This window comes from Pinus tabuliformis, chromosome X, assembly GCF_031772625.1.
Source record: "Pinus tabuliformis cultivar Carrire ecotype Pingquan chromosome X, CPIR1, whole genome shotgun sequence".
NCBI lineage: Eukaryota > Viridiplantae > Streptophyta > Pinopsida > Pinales > Pinaceae > Pinus > Pinus tabuliformis.
The window spans coordinates 470238083-470252790 of record NC_142308.1 but is presented as its reverse complement, the minus strand read 5'-3'; positions in this window follow the sequence as shown (position 1 = coordinate 470252790).

Here is a 14708-nt window from a genome sequence, read left to right as displayed (position 1 = left end):
ATTAATCATGGTCTACCATGGTTAATCATAGCCAAGAATGGTCAACCATGGTCGAATGTTGCATTGTGACAATGATTGTCTCAAAATTGAAACTTAACCATGGTCAACCATGATCCAACTTTGCATTGTGACAAGGATTGTCTCAGTATGGAAATCAACCATGGTCAAGCATGTTTATTTTAGGGTTTATAATATTTATCTCAGGGTTTATATACCTCGGGCTTATAATTTTTATCCCTTGGGTTTATAGTATCAATGCCTTGGGTTTATTAATATAAGGATTAATATTCCTAGGGTTTACTATTATAATCCCTTGGGTTTTTAGTATTAATACTTAGGGTTTATTACTCCCATGGGTTTATAATATTGATCCATAGGGTTTATTATTCCCTTGGGTTTATAATATCGATGATGGTCAACCATGTCTTATAAATTAAATCATGGTCAACCATCGCTAACCATATTTTATAAAATTAACCATAGTAAACCACAGTTAATCATAGGCAACCATGCTCCAACGTCATATTGTGACAAAGATTGTCTCAATATGAAGATCAATCATTGTTACAACACTGGTCCAATGTCGCATTATGACACATATTGTTTCAATATGATAATCATGTTCAATCATGATAAACCATGGTCAACCATGATTAACCATGATCAAACATGGTCAAGCTTTGTAAACAATGTTCAACCATGTTTTATAAAATTAAACATTGTCATCCATGGTCAATCATGGTCAACCATGGTCGAACATCACATTATGACAAATATTGTTTTGATATGAAATTCAATCATGGGTAAGCATGGCCAGCCATGGTCCAACATTGCATTATGACAAGGATTGTCTCAATATGAAAATCAACCATGGTCAACAAGGGTCAACCACATTTATTTTAGTGTTTATAATATTTATCTTAGGGTTTATATACCTTTGGTTTATAAGATTAGTCCCTTGGGTTTAATATTATTCACTTGGGTTTATTATTTCCTTGGGTTTATAATATCAATCATGGTCAACCATGGTCAATCATAGAAAACCATGGTTGAATGTCACATTGTGACAATGATTGTCTCAATATGAAAATCAATCATGGTCAACCATTGTCCAATGTTGCATTGTGACAAAGATTGTCTCGATATGAAAATTAATCCTAGTCAAGCATGGGCAAACATGGTCCAACACTGCATTGTGACAAGGATTGTCTCAATATTGAAATAAACCATGGTCAAGAATGTATATTTAAAGGTTTATAATATTTTTCTTAGGGTATAAATACCTTGGGTCTATAATTTTTAACCCTTGGGTTTATTATTCCCTTGCATTTATAATACTAATCCATTGCGTTTATTAATCTAACAGTTCATATTCCTAGGGTTTAATACTGTTCCATTAGTTTTATAATCCCTTAGATTTTTAGTATTTTTTTAGGGTTTATTATTCCCTTGGTTTTATAATATCTATCATGGTCAATTATGTTTCATAACATCAATCATGGTTAACCATGGCCCAACATCACATTGTGACAAATATTGTCTCAATATGAGAATTAACCATGGTCCAGTGTCACATTGTGACAAAGATTATGACATTTTGAAAATAAATCATGGTCAAGCATGGTCAACTATGGTCTAATGTCACATTGAGACAAGGATTGTTTCAATGTGAAAATCAACTATGGTTAACCATGTTTTATAAATTTTATTGTGGTCAACCATCGTCAGCCATATTTTATAAAATCAATCATGGTCAACCATAGTTAATCATGGTCATCCATGCTCCTACATTGCATTATGACAAAGTTTGTCTCGATATGAAAAACAATCATTGTTTCAACCATGGTCTGACATCGCATTATGACAAAGATTTTTTCAATATGATAATGATTATCAACCACAATCAACCATGTCAATCATGGTCAACCTTGGTAAACCATGTTCAAACCATGTTTTATACAATCAAAAATTGTCATCCATGATTAATCATGGTCAATAATGGTTGAACGTCACATTGTGACAAAGATTGTCTTGATACAATAATCTACCATGATTTAGCATGGTCAACCATAGTCCAACATCGCATTGTGATAAGGATTGTCTCAATATGGACATCAACCATGATAAACCATGTTTATTTTAGTTTTTATAATACTTATATTACGTTTTATATACCTTAGATTTATAATACTAGTCCCTTGGGTTTTATATTATTCCCTTGGGATTTTAGTATTAATCCTTTGGGTTTATTATTTCCTTAGGTTTATGATATCAATCCCTTAGGTTTATTATTCAATTCGGTTTATAATATCAGTCCCTTGAGTTTATTATTCCCTTGGGTGTATAATATCAATCATGGTCTACGATGGTTAATCATAGGAAACCATGCATTGTGACAGTGATTGTCTCAAATTGAAAATCAACCATGGTCAACCATGGTCCAAGATCGCATTGTGACAAGATTGTCTTGATGTAGAAATCAATCATGGTTAAGCATGGTCCAACTTTGCATTGTGACAAGGGTTGTCTCATTGTGGAAAGAAAACATGGTCAAACATGTATATTTTAGGGTTTATAATATTTATATTAGGTTTTATATACGTTGGGTTTCTAATTTTTATCCCTTGGGTTTATAACATCAATCCATTGGTTTTATTAATCTAAGGGTTCATATTCCTGGGGTTTAATATTATTCCCTTAAGTTTATAATCCCCTAGGTTTTTAGTATTAATCCCTAGGGTTTATTATTCCCTTAGGTTTATAGTATCGATCATGGTTAACCATGTTTTATAAATTGAATCATGGTCAACCATCATCAACTATATTTTATAAAATTAACCATGGTTAATCATGGTTAGCCATGCTCCAACGTCGCGTTGTGACAAAAATTGTCTAAATACGAAAATCAATCATTGTTTCACCCATGGTCCAATGTCGTATTATGACACAGAATATTTCAATATGATAATCATGATAAAACATGATCAACCATGGTCAAGCTTGGTAAACCTTGTTCAAACATGTTTTATAAAATCAAACATTGTCATCCATGGTGAATCATTGTTAACCATGGTCGGATATCGCATTGTGACATATATTGTCTTGATATGAAAATCAACCATGGTTAAGCATGTTCAACCATGGTCCAATGATGTATTGTGAAAAGGATTATCTCAATATGAAAATCAACCATGGTCAACCATGGTCCAATGATGTATTGTGAAAAGGATTATCTCAATATGAAAATCAACCATGGTCAACCATGTTTATTTTGGTGTTTATAATATTTATCTTAGGGTTTATATACCTTAGGTTTATAATATTAGTCCTTTGGGTTTAATATTATTCACTTGGATTTATTATTCCCTTGGGTTTATAATATCAATCTCTTAGATTTATTATTCCCTTGGGTTTATAATATTAATCATGGTCAACCATAGTCAATCATAGAAAACCATTGTTGAAAGTTGCATTGTGACAATTATTGTCTCAATATGAATATCAACCATGCGAAACCATTGTTTAACGTTGCATTGTGAGAAAGATTATCTCAATATGAAAATCAATCATAGTCAAGCATGGTCAACTATGGTCCAATGTTGCATTGTGATGAGGATTATTTCAATATGGAAATCAACTATTGTCAACCATGTTTATTTAAGGGTTTATAATATTTGTCTTAGGGTTTATATACCTTGGCTTTATAATTTTTATCCCTTGCATTTATAATATCAATCCCTTGGGTTTATTAATCTAACGGTTCATATCCCTAGGGTGTCATATTATTACCTTAGCTTTATAATCCCTTAGGTTTTTAGTGTTAATCCCTAGCGTTTATTATTCCCATGGGTTTATAATATAGATCATGGTCAACCATGTTTTATAACATCAATCATGGTCAACCATGGTCCAACGTCACATTGTGACAAATATTGTCTCAATAGCAGAATCAACCATGGTCAAACATGGTCCAATGTCCCATTGTGACAAAGATTTTGTCGATTTAAAAGTAAATCATGGTCAATCATGGTCAACTATGGTCTAATGTCACATTGTGACAAGGATTATCTCAATATGAAAATCAATCATGGTAAACCATGTGTATTTTATTGTTTATAATATTTATCTTAGGGTTTATATACCTTGGATTTGTAATATTAGTCCCTTGGGTTTAATATTATTCAACCATGGTCAACCATGGTGCAACGTCACATTGTGAGAATATGAAAATCATTCATTATCTTAACCATAGTCCAACGTCGCATTAGGACAAAGATTGTTTCAATATGATAATCATTGTCAACCATGTACAAAATGGTCAATCATGGTCAACCTTTGTCAACCATGTTTTATAAAATTAATCATGGTCAACCATAGTGACAAAGATTGTCTCAATATGAAAATCAATCATTGTCTCAACCATGGTCCAACGTCGCATTATGACAAAGATTTTCCCAATGTGATAATCATCGTCAACCATGCTCATACATGGTTAATCATGGTCAACCTTGGTCAACCATGTTTTACAAGATCAAATATGGTCATCCATGGTCAATCATGATCAACCATGGTCGAACGTCGCTTTGTCACAAAGATTATGTTAATGTAAAAATCAACCATGGTTAAGCATGGTCAACCATAGTTTATAGATCACCCATGGCTAATAATTAATTATTATTAAATAGTAATTTAATTATTAATAATTAATAATAATAGTATGGATTAATAATTAATAATGAATTAATAATATAGATTAATATAAATATTAAATAATAATTAATATAATAATTATAATGATAATAATAATAGTTTTATTGTAGTAGTTTTGTTTAATATTACTTCTATTATTATATATTTATCAATGGTGGATTTAAATGAAGCCTCCGACATATCCTTTGGGTTTATTATCCTTGGGTTAATATTGTTGCCTTGGGTTTATAATGCCTTGGAGTTGTAGTATTAAACCGAAGGAATTGATATTACAAACCCATGGTATTAATAGTAAAAACCCAAGGGATTATAAGCCTCGGGGTTTTTAGTATTATTCCCCTGGGTTTATAATTCTTTGGGTTTTTAGTATTAATCCCTTGGGTTTATTATCCCTTGTAGTTTTAGTATTAAACCAAGAGATTGATATTATAAACACAAGTGATTAATAGTAAAAACCCAAGTTATTATAAACCCCAGTGTTTTTGGTATTAATCCCTTGTTATCTCTATTGTTATAAATGCATCATTGTTAGATAGAAATTAAGTTTTTGGCTATATCTACCACATTAATAATTTTAATGTAGTTTTGCTAGTGCATCAATGTATGTTAATATACATTACTATACATCAATGTAAATTAGTGTGCATAACGGTAATGTACATACACAAAAGTACATTAATGCACAATTATGTACATTTGAATACATTAATATACTAATTTACATTTAAATACATTAATATACTAATATGCACAATAATGTACATTTCATATATATAAATGGACAATATTGTATATGGAAGTTCATATAAATGTATATAAATATTAATGTATATTGGCGTCTATTTATAATTGTGGTTGATATATGCCTATCGGCATTTATCAACCACATCTATTAATGTGGTTGTGCTAGTACATGATCCAATAGATAATACAGAAAGTATGTGAATGATTTTTTAGTTTCTTTGGTTTGTTTCTGTCTTAATTTCTTAAAAAATAATTAATGAAATGTGGTTGAACTTATAATTTATTCAAAAAAATATTTATCAAATAAGTGCAAGTCTTTTATTGTGATAATTTGCCATATTTTTTTTCCAAATTAATTTTCTTTCATTGAAATTTTTTCCTAAATAAAATAAAATTTGAAATTGAACATAATTGTAACTTGAGTAAAGTCTCAGATAGAAACACTTATTAAATTCTTAGATAGACACACTTATTAGAATTTATGATAAACATTTTTAGGTATCTATGTATTATTTTTTATTTACTTTGACATAGTAAAGAATTATTTCATTTAAATTATTGGCTGGTTTAATTTGGCCTCATCAATCATGTTTCCTCATTATTCAACGCACCCAATACACATCTGATAGCACGATAGAGAGCTCATCCGATGATAGTAACTTCCTTGTTATTCAAGATGTCCAGTAAAGATCTAACGACACGGTAGGGGAGCTCATTAGTTTGTCAATAACTTACCCTTTACTTGGTTTTTTATTTGATAAGGGTATGAATGTTTTCGGTTCTATTTCCTAGATAACGGTAATAATCATAAATAGTGTTTCAACTGCTCATCAAATTGTATATGATTTTTTTTAAGTGTGTTATTTCTTTCTTCTAAGGCTTTTGGCTTTATTTTAATGGATTTTTTTAAAATACCTTTTATGATTATTTAAATTAATTGGATGGTTGTGATTTTTGTTTGGTGGTATTATTTAAATGATGGAAAATGATATTTTCCATATATATTAATCACAATTACTAATGTTATTGTACTAGTTATAAAAAATATCTCTTTATTTCTTTATAAAAAATCATTTTAAACCATATACAATATAATATTTTAAGTATTACATCAATTCTATATTTAATTACTATAAATTTAAATTCTGAATATAATAAATAAATATATTTTGAAATAAATTATTTAATAAATAAATATTACTTTTACTCGAAACACAGTAAACACTTTACTTGAGACACAGTAAAATAGGTAGAATAGTAAGAAGAAAAAACAGAGTCATGTGGGACAACCATGTTCTAGAAAGAGTTTTTATTACTGAATTTTTAGAATGAGTTCACCAAAGTAATTCTTGGCTTAAGCTGTTGTAATCGAGGTGCATGAAAGAAAAGGCAATAAATTCTTAAAAATAGACATTAGCTTTTGTGATACTGATACTTTTCAATGGGTATAGAAAGATAATATTTTGAGAATTTTCGAGATTATTTATGTAGATCCTACAAAATTCATGCAGACAAACAGACAAAAATTTCGAAATAAAATAACAATTCATGAATCTAGATGCTCTCTGTTCGAACCCTGACCCCATCCCCATACCTCCTTTTTTCTTTTTCACTTTGTATAATATTATTCCAATTAGTCAATTCAAAAAGTAACCACTCGAGAAGTTTTGGCAAGAAAGACCTAGGAGGTTGCCAATATATAACCTCTAAATGATTTTACCATAGAAGAAATGTGACGTCTTCCTATACGCTTGCAACACAACTCTCGCTGACATCAAGAAGATACATTCTTCCATGACCAAGACCTAGACATGTATCTTACTACTCATCCTCATCCTTTGGTTCCATCAATCAATCCTCGCCCAATATCATTTTCCACAAGTACATTATACCCATTGTAGTCAACAATTAATTCAACAATCATGCACCATTCGTGGTACCTATAGTATGGATGGTGCATAAGGCTTCTAAGTTTACACCTTTCATTCAATTCATGATCCATCATGGTACCACAACACCATGCATGGTGCATGATGCCTTTATGTTTAGAGCATTGGTTCAGTCCATTATCCATGTGAAGTGATGGAATTTAGAATTTATTTTCCAAATATGAATAATTGTTTTCTAGTGAATGATAAAAATGACTAAATGAACACCAAGAGAAGTCACACAATGACATATTTAAATATTGAAAATTAGATATATATTATTTCAGACTTAATTAATATATATTTCCAAGAGAGTCATAGAATGTAACCACTTAATAAGCTTAATAACTTAGTGTCAAAACATCGTTTCTCATGTTGCAATCTTACTAATTTAAAAAGGGAAATCTAAGTGTTTATTTACCAGGAATTTTGGGTGTGTGGATTTATCATAAAAGTGACCTCAAGTGTTTTTGTTACGGCCTGGGCATCGCCCCTAAGAGTTTATCACTACTTCTTTAATTATGGTTTAATCCATGCCCCTCACAATTTATCATGGGCATGTTAATTAAAAGAATAATTTCTTTCTTCGACCCTCACAATGGAATAGATTACACAACTCTTTTATAAACAAAATTACTGCTAAAACCATTGGCACATCTAAAAGAGATGGAACCAAATTAATGGGCATGGGATTAATCCAATGCACAATAATAAAGTGGAATAAAATAGAAATATGTGAAAACAACAATGAGTTGTTGTTGAGTGTCAACTATCTCCTTCGACTTAGAATTAGGGAGAGCACCATTTTGCTTCGTGTGTACTTTCGCTATTACTTAGAGAGATATTTATTTCTAGCATATACATATGTTAATTTCATATAAATGTTACTTAGAGAGAGATTTATTTATAGCATATAAATGGCATATGTCTATGTTTCTATATAAGTTTGTTGAAATATGGCAACAAGAATATTCCAATTTAATTTATCCTTCAATTAAACTGTGAATTAAAATCGAATTTAGTCTTAACGGCTACTTGGAAATAATTAATTAATTTATCTTAAATTAATTAGTTGGAGAAATTCAAGTTAGAAGTCTTTCTGAAGTCATGCAAGAGTTATCCCTTAAATTAAAGAGATAAGATTGAGTTATATTTGAGTTGTAATTATTTAACTCAGTTTACTGAGTTAAGTCCAGTTAAATTAGTTCCAAACTGTTTGAGGAACTAATAGTGAGTTAACAGTCAGTTGATGCATTAATGCACTAAACTAGTGCTACTCCAGTTAACTGAAGATTCCCTCATCAGAAACTCATGCATGTCTATTATGAGAAAGACCCAATTGAGATTAATGTTCAAGGACCGTGTACTGTCAATTGCATGTGTTTTCTCATGGAGAAAACTCATGCATGAGGTCAAGGATTTAATCTTTGAGGATTGCGCAGTTTTGAATGTGGTTTCCCACTTGGTAATAGGCAAATCATCCAGAAGGAACAACGCAAGGAAATAGGAGCTTGGAGGGCAAAGGGGAAGGCTGGAGAGAAGCCAAGATTGCCTATGAGCATCTGTGAGGATTGTATGGCTAGTTGTGAGAGCTAAGGCTTTGTATAATTCCAATGTATTTCCACCATGTATGATTAAACACAATAGTGTGGGGATTTAGCTGAGGCTTTCCCCAAAGTATTTTCATGTGTATTGTGCCATTGATTCTTCTTCTTCTGGTTATATTGTTCAGCTCGATCTTTAAGCTTTCGCAAATTGATAGTAGAAGTAGGTTATAGTATTATGCTTTGATTTATATTGCATTATCGGGTTAACCTACCACAAATTTGTGTCGGAGCTGTGAATAGTATACTGAGAAGAGAATTTTGAAGTTTGAAGTTCAAAGTTGCAGGTGCAAATCGAATTCATATCATACTTCAAGGTTGGCCAATGGTGTTCTATGGCTTGAGACTCGAGTATGCCTTGGAAGGTAGCTCGAATTACATAGCATGGAAAGATAGAATGGAGGTTGTATTACAAGACAATGGATTGAACAAATTCATTGATCAAGAAATCTCAAAGCTAGCTTCAACTAATGCACAAGAGTTGGCTGAGTGGAAGAAGTGTGTGGCAAAGGTGAGACGGATCATCCCTAAGGTAGTTCAAGACCATATTATCTCGAGTCTCCATGGGAAGGATACTCCATTTTCAATGTGGAATACATTGAAGGACCTCTACCAGAACAATAGCAACCAGAGGAAATTGGCGCTCAAGGATAAGCTTCGAAGAATCAAGATGGAGAAGGGCGATACTATTTCCACATATCTGAACAAGCTCACCACCTGCAGAGATGAGCTTGGCAGTGTGGGAATAACTACTATTGATGATGATATGGTGAGCCTCACTCTCCTTGGCCTTCCAAAGAGTTGGAATAACTACCAGGACTCTGTGAATGGAAGGGAGAAACTGTCAGATTGGGAACGACTGTGGTCGGATCTTATGCAGGAGGAGATCAGGAGGAGCACACGAGATGGTTCTTCATCCAAGAATGATGATGAAGAAAATCTGGCCTTAGCAGGTAAGGCAAGGAAAGGGAAGGGTAAGGCTTCCCATTTCAAATCAAATTTTTCTCATGGAGGGAAGAAGGGTGACATGTCCAAAGTAAGATGCTTTAATTTTCACAAGATGGGACATTATGTGACTAATTGCCCATCGAAGAAGTCCAAGAAGGGATCCTCGAAAGGATCGGAAGGTGAGGCATTAGCCTCTCAGTTTGAAATGGACTTTACCCTCATTGCATACATGGTGTCATTGATGATGGGTTGTGTCTGGTATCTTGACAGTGGAGCCTCATTCCACATGATCAGTGATAAAAATTTATTCAATGCCTTGGAGGAGAAAGACCTCAAGATGCACATAGAGATGGGTGACAACGGAATGTATAGTGTTTCAGGAGTGGGCATGGTTGCTTTTCAGAGGGAGCATGGAGCTCCTCTCACCTTGACAGATATGATGTATGTGCCTAGACTGAAGAATAACTTGGTATTGGTCGCGATGTTGGAGGACAAAGGCTACGATGTTGTCTTCAGTAGAGGAAAGGAGTTCCTAATACACATAGACATGGCTTAGACCAAGAGGATAGGGATTCGGGTGAACAATCTCTATAAACTAGAGGTAGATGATTGTGCAGCATTGAGTACGAAAGAAGAATTGGTGCAAAACCAAGACATTGGCAAGTTGTGGCACAAACGGTTGGTCCATTTGCATTATGGGGCTTTGAAGATAATGCAACAGATATCTACAGGACTTCCCAAAGGTAAACTTGAGCAAGTTGACACATGCACAGGTTGTACCTTGGGAAAGTACACCAAGTCTTCCTTTCATGATCGAGACAGTTGATTAGAGGCTATCTTAGAGCGAGTTCAAACTGATTTGTGTGGACCATTCTCGATGGCATCCAAAGCGAAGCAAAGGTATTATGTGATTTTCATTGATGATTATTCTCGTAAATGATGGATTTATGCCATACAGAAGAAGGACCAAACTTTCACAAAGTTTTGTGAGTTCAAAGCTTTGGTCGAAAAATATTCAGGGAAGAAGATCAAGGCCTTGAGAAGCAACAACGGTGGAGAATATGTCTCTGAAGAGTTTAAGGACTTTTGTGTAGTGGAAGGAATTAAATGAGTGTTGACGGCACCTCATAACCCACAGTAGAATGGGGTGGCCGAGAGGAAGAACAAAACTATTGTAGGGGCAACACAGGCAATGCTGCATGACCAAGGCCTACCACTTCACTTGTTGGCTGATGCATGCAACACAGTGGTCTATTTACAGAATAGAAGCCCACATCACATACTTGGGATGAAGACACTAGAGGAAGCTTTCTCCAGTAAGAGACCAGATGTGGGTCACTTCAGGATCTTTGGCTCATCGGTATATTTCCATGTGACAAAGGATGCACGAAAGAAGCTTGAGCCAATAGCAAAGTTGGCGATATTTGTGGGGTACACTAATACACCTCACAACTATCGGGTGTACTTACCTACTAGTTGGAGGACAGCGGTTCGCATAGATCTCAAGTTTGATGAGTAGAAGGCCATGCGAGTTTCCCTTGGGAGGGAGATCCAACTATAGGCTGTGGAGGAACTGTTGGTTCCTAAGGAGGAGGAGCCTCAGACTGATGTGGAGCAGCCACATGCAGAGGTTTTAGGAGTGGAGACATCCACTCAAGTAGAGTCTTCCAGAGATGGACGAAAGCACACAAGAGAAGTTGATAGATTATTAGAGGATGTGAGAGAGAATGTGGGAGCACCATCTTCTCAGTGCAGACAGATGAGGTCACCTGAGAGGTACACTAGATACATGGTCCTTGCTGGGGAATGTGTTGATACCAAGCCATCTTCCTTTGAGGAAGCAGTGCAGCAGCCGATTTGGGTTAATGCTATGGTGGAGGAGTATGACTCCATAGTTCGTAACAGTGTTTGGGACATGGTTCTGAGATCAGAGAACATGTCAATTGTGAGTTCCCGTTGGCTTTACAAGGTAAAGTAAGCTGTTGATGGTAGTGTGGAAAAACATATGGCAAGATTTGTTGCCCGTGGCTTTTCACAGGTCGAGGAGGATCATGTTGCTGCAGTATATATTTTGATAGAGGAGCAAGATGCTGACATTTTGACAAAGGCATTGTCAAAGTGTAAATTCGAGTTCCATAGAGACAGGTTCGGGGTGGCAGATAATCCCTTTTTTTGTTGAGAGGGAGTGTTGAAATATGGCAACAAGAATATTCCAATTTAATTTGTTCTTGAATTAAATTATGAATTAAAATCGATTTTAGTCTTAAAAGCTACTTGGAAATAATTAATTAATTTATCTTAAATTAATTAGTTGGAGAAATTCAAGTTAGAAGTATTTTTGAAGTCATGCAAGAGTTATCCCTTAAATTAAGGAGAGAAGATTGAGTTATATTTGAGTTGCAATTAGTTAACTCATTTTACCGAGTCAAGTCTAGTTAAATTAATTCCAAACTATTTGAGGAACTAATAGTGAGTTAGCAGTCAGTTGATGCATTAATGCACTCAACTAGTGCTACTCCAGTTAACTGAAGATTCCCTCATCAGAAACTCATGGATGTCTATTCTGAGAAAGACCCAGTTGAGATTAATGTTCAAGGATAGTGTACTATCAGTTGCATGTGTTTTCTCATGGAGAAAACTCATGCATGCAGTCAAGGATTTAATCCTTGAGGATTGCGCAGTTTTGAATGAGGTTTTCCACTTGGTAATAGGCAAATCACCCAGAAGGAACAGCGCAAGGAAATAGGAGCTTGGAGGGCAAAGAGGAAGGCTAGAGAGAAGCCAAGATTGCCTGTGAGCATCTTTGAGGATTGTACTGAGAGTTGGCTAGCTGCGAGAGCTAAGGCTTTGTATAATTCCTATGTATTTCCAACATGTATGATAATACAATAGTGTGGGCTTTTTAGCTGAGGATTTCCCCAAAGTATTTTCATGTGTATTGGGCCATTGATTCTTCTTCTTCTGGTTATATTGTTTAGCTCGATCTTTAAGCTTCCGTAAATTGACAGTAGAAGTAGGTTATAGTATTCTGCTTTGATTTATATTGCATTATCGGGTTAACCTATCACAGATTTTCTACAAAGTTCAGAGTTTTCATGCCAACTATTCTATTTGGCCCAATGAGAATAATAAAACTAAGACAGACAAAGATACCATATACGACAAACTTGGCTAAGGAGTGACGAGGGAGAACAACTGCAAGACTATGAGGTTGAGTGCATGTGTTATTGTGTATCCCAAGAAAATGGAGTTGTAAAAATTATGGAGACACTATTATTGGAGATGGTGATCTAATTATAGAGTTATTAGAGATGTTATGATTGTCAGTTAGTGATATAAGTAGTGATCATCCAAAATATTTCATTTTCTAGTTAATGAAAAATAAATGATGAGTAATTGGATTTCTTGTGTGCCAACCAATTCAAGTGGTAGTACATTCTAGACTGAGTCAAGCAAGATGGTTATAAAATAACCAAGTTCTATTTTTATCATTCCATCGGACTATATTAATACCCTCACGTTGACAATAACATAGGCACGTGTCCTCCAATTTTGAAGGGTGTGAATAGTATCTGCACCCATCAATCAATATTGCAATCCACCATACGGAATTTCAGCCCAACGGAGGCAATTTCGGTGTAGACTATTTTCATTCAAATGGTGAACATAACAATGTTAATGTGGGATTCGTTCATTTTAATTTAATAATACATGTCAAGATCTCACAATAATCCACAGACCATGGGGACTTGTGATCTAATTAAGCCTGTTATAAAGATCTTCAAATTTACAAAGAAGAAAAAATGGTTAATTTTAATCCTTTGAATGCATTTCCACATATGTGTGACTTTTGTATATGCATGTTTCCATATCTATGTGCATAATATATAGAAAATTGCTTCCATATATGAACAAATTATGTATATGCACAACTTCTATATATGTGCATTTATGGAATATGACTCCTATATATCCAAAACTTCTATATGTGTGTGTGTGTGTGTGTGCACATACAAAAGATGTATTTTGTATATATCTACATATTTGGAAGATGGATTATGTATATGCACAACACACGTATATGAAATATGACTTCCAGATATGTGTGATTATGTGTTTCACATATACAGAAGATGGTTATACACACATATATATGGAATACATATTCCATATATAAGCACATATATATGGAATACATATTCCATATATATGCACATATATTGAAGCCATATTCCATATATGTACAACACATGTATATGGAATATGGCTTCTCTCACTTGCTAGTAGTGTTCATCCTACTACATTACCTCTTTAGTATCTTTTTGAATGTCGACTTCATAAGACTTACTGATGGTTATCACCTGAGCAGTTTCGTAGGTACCTAGTTTGGACAATTGTTTGGAGTGGTCAAAGAGAAGTTTTGGAGGGTTGTAGTGGCTTGTTCAAAAACCTTAAGTACAACTTCTTGAAGCACAAAGAGAATTTGTCAGAAGGTTAGAAGAAGAGAAGCCCTAAGGTTTGATTCTTGAAGGAATAAGGAACAACCAAGTGGGAAAGTAATCAAGCGCTAAGTTTATTGTTGAGAAGAACTTCTATAATGATAGTTGGAAGCCTCAATGCCCTAAGTTTAAATTCATGTATAGCAATAGAGGAAGGTAGAAGTGGGAAGAAGTCCCAAAGTGTTGTATTCTTGAAGGACTAAGGAGAAACAAGTGGGTAGTTGATCAACACCCTATGTGTTGACTCATTGATGGACTAATGATTAACTAGGGTG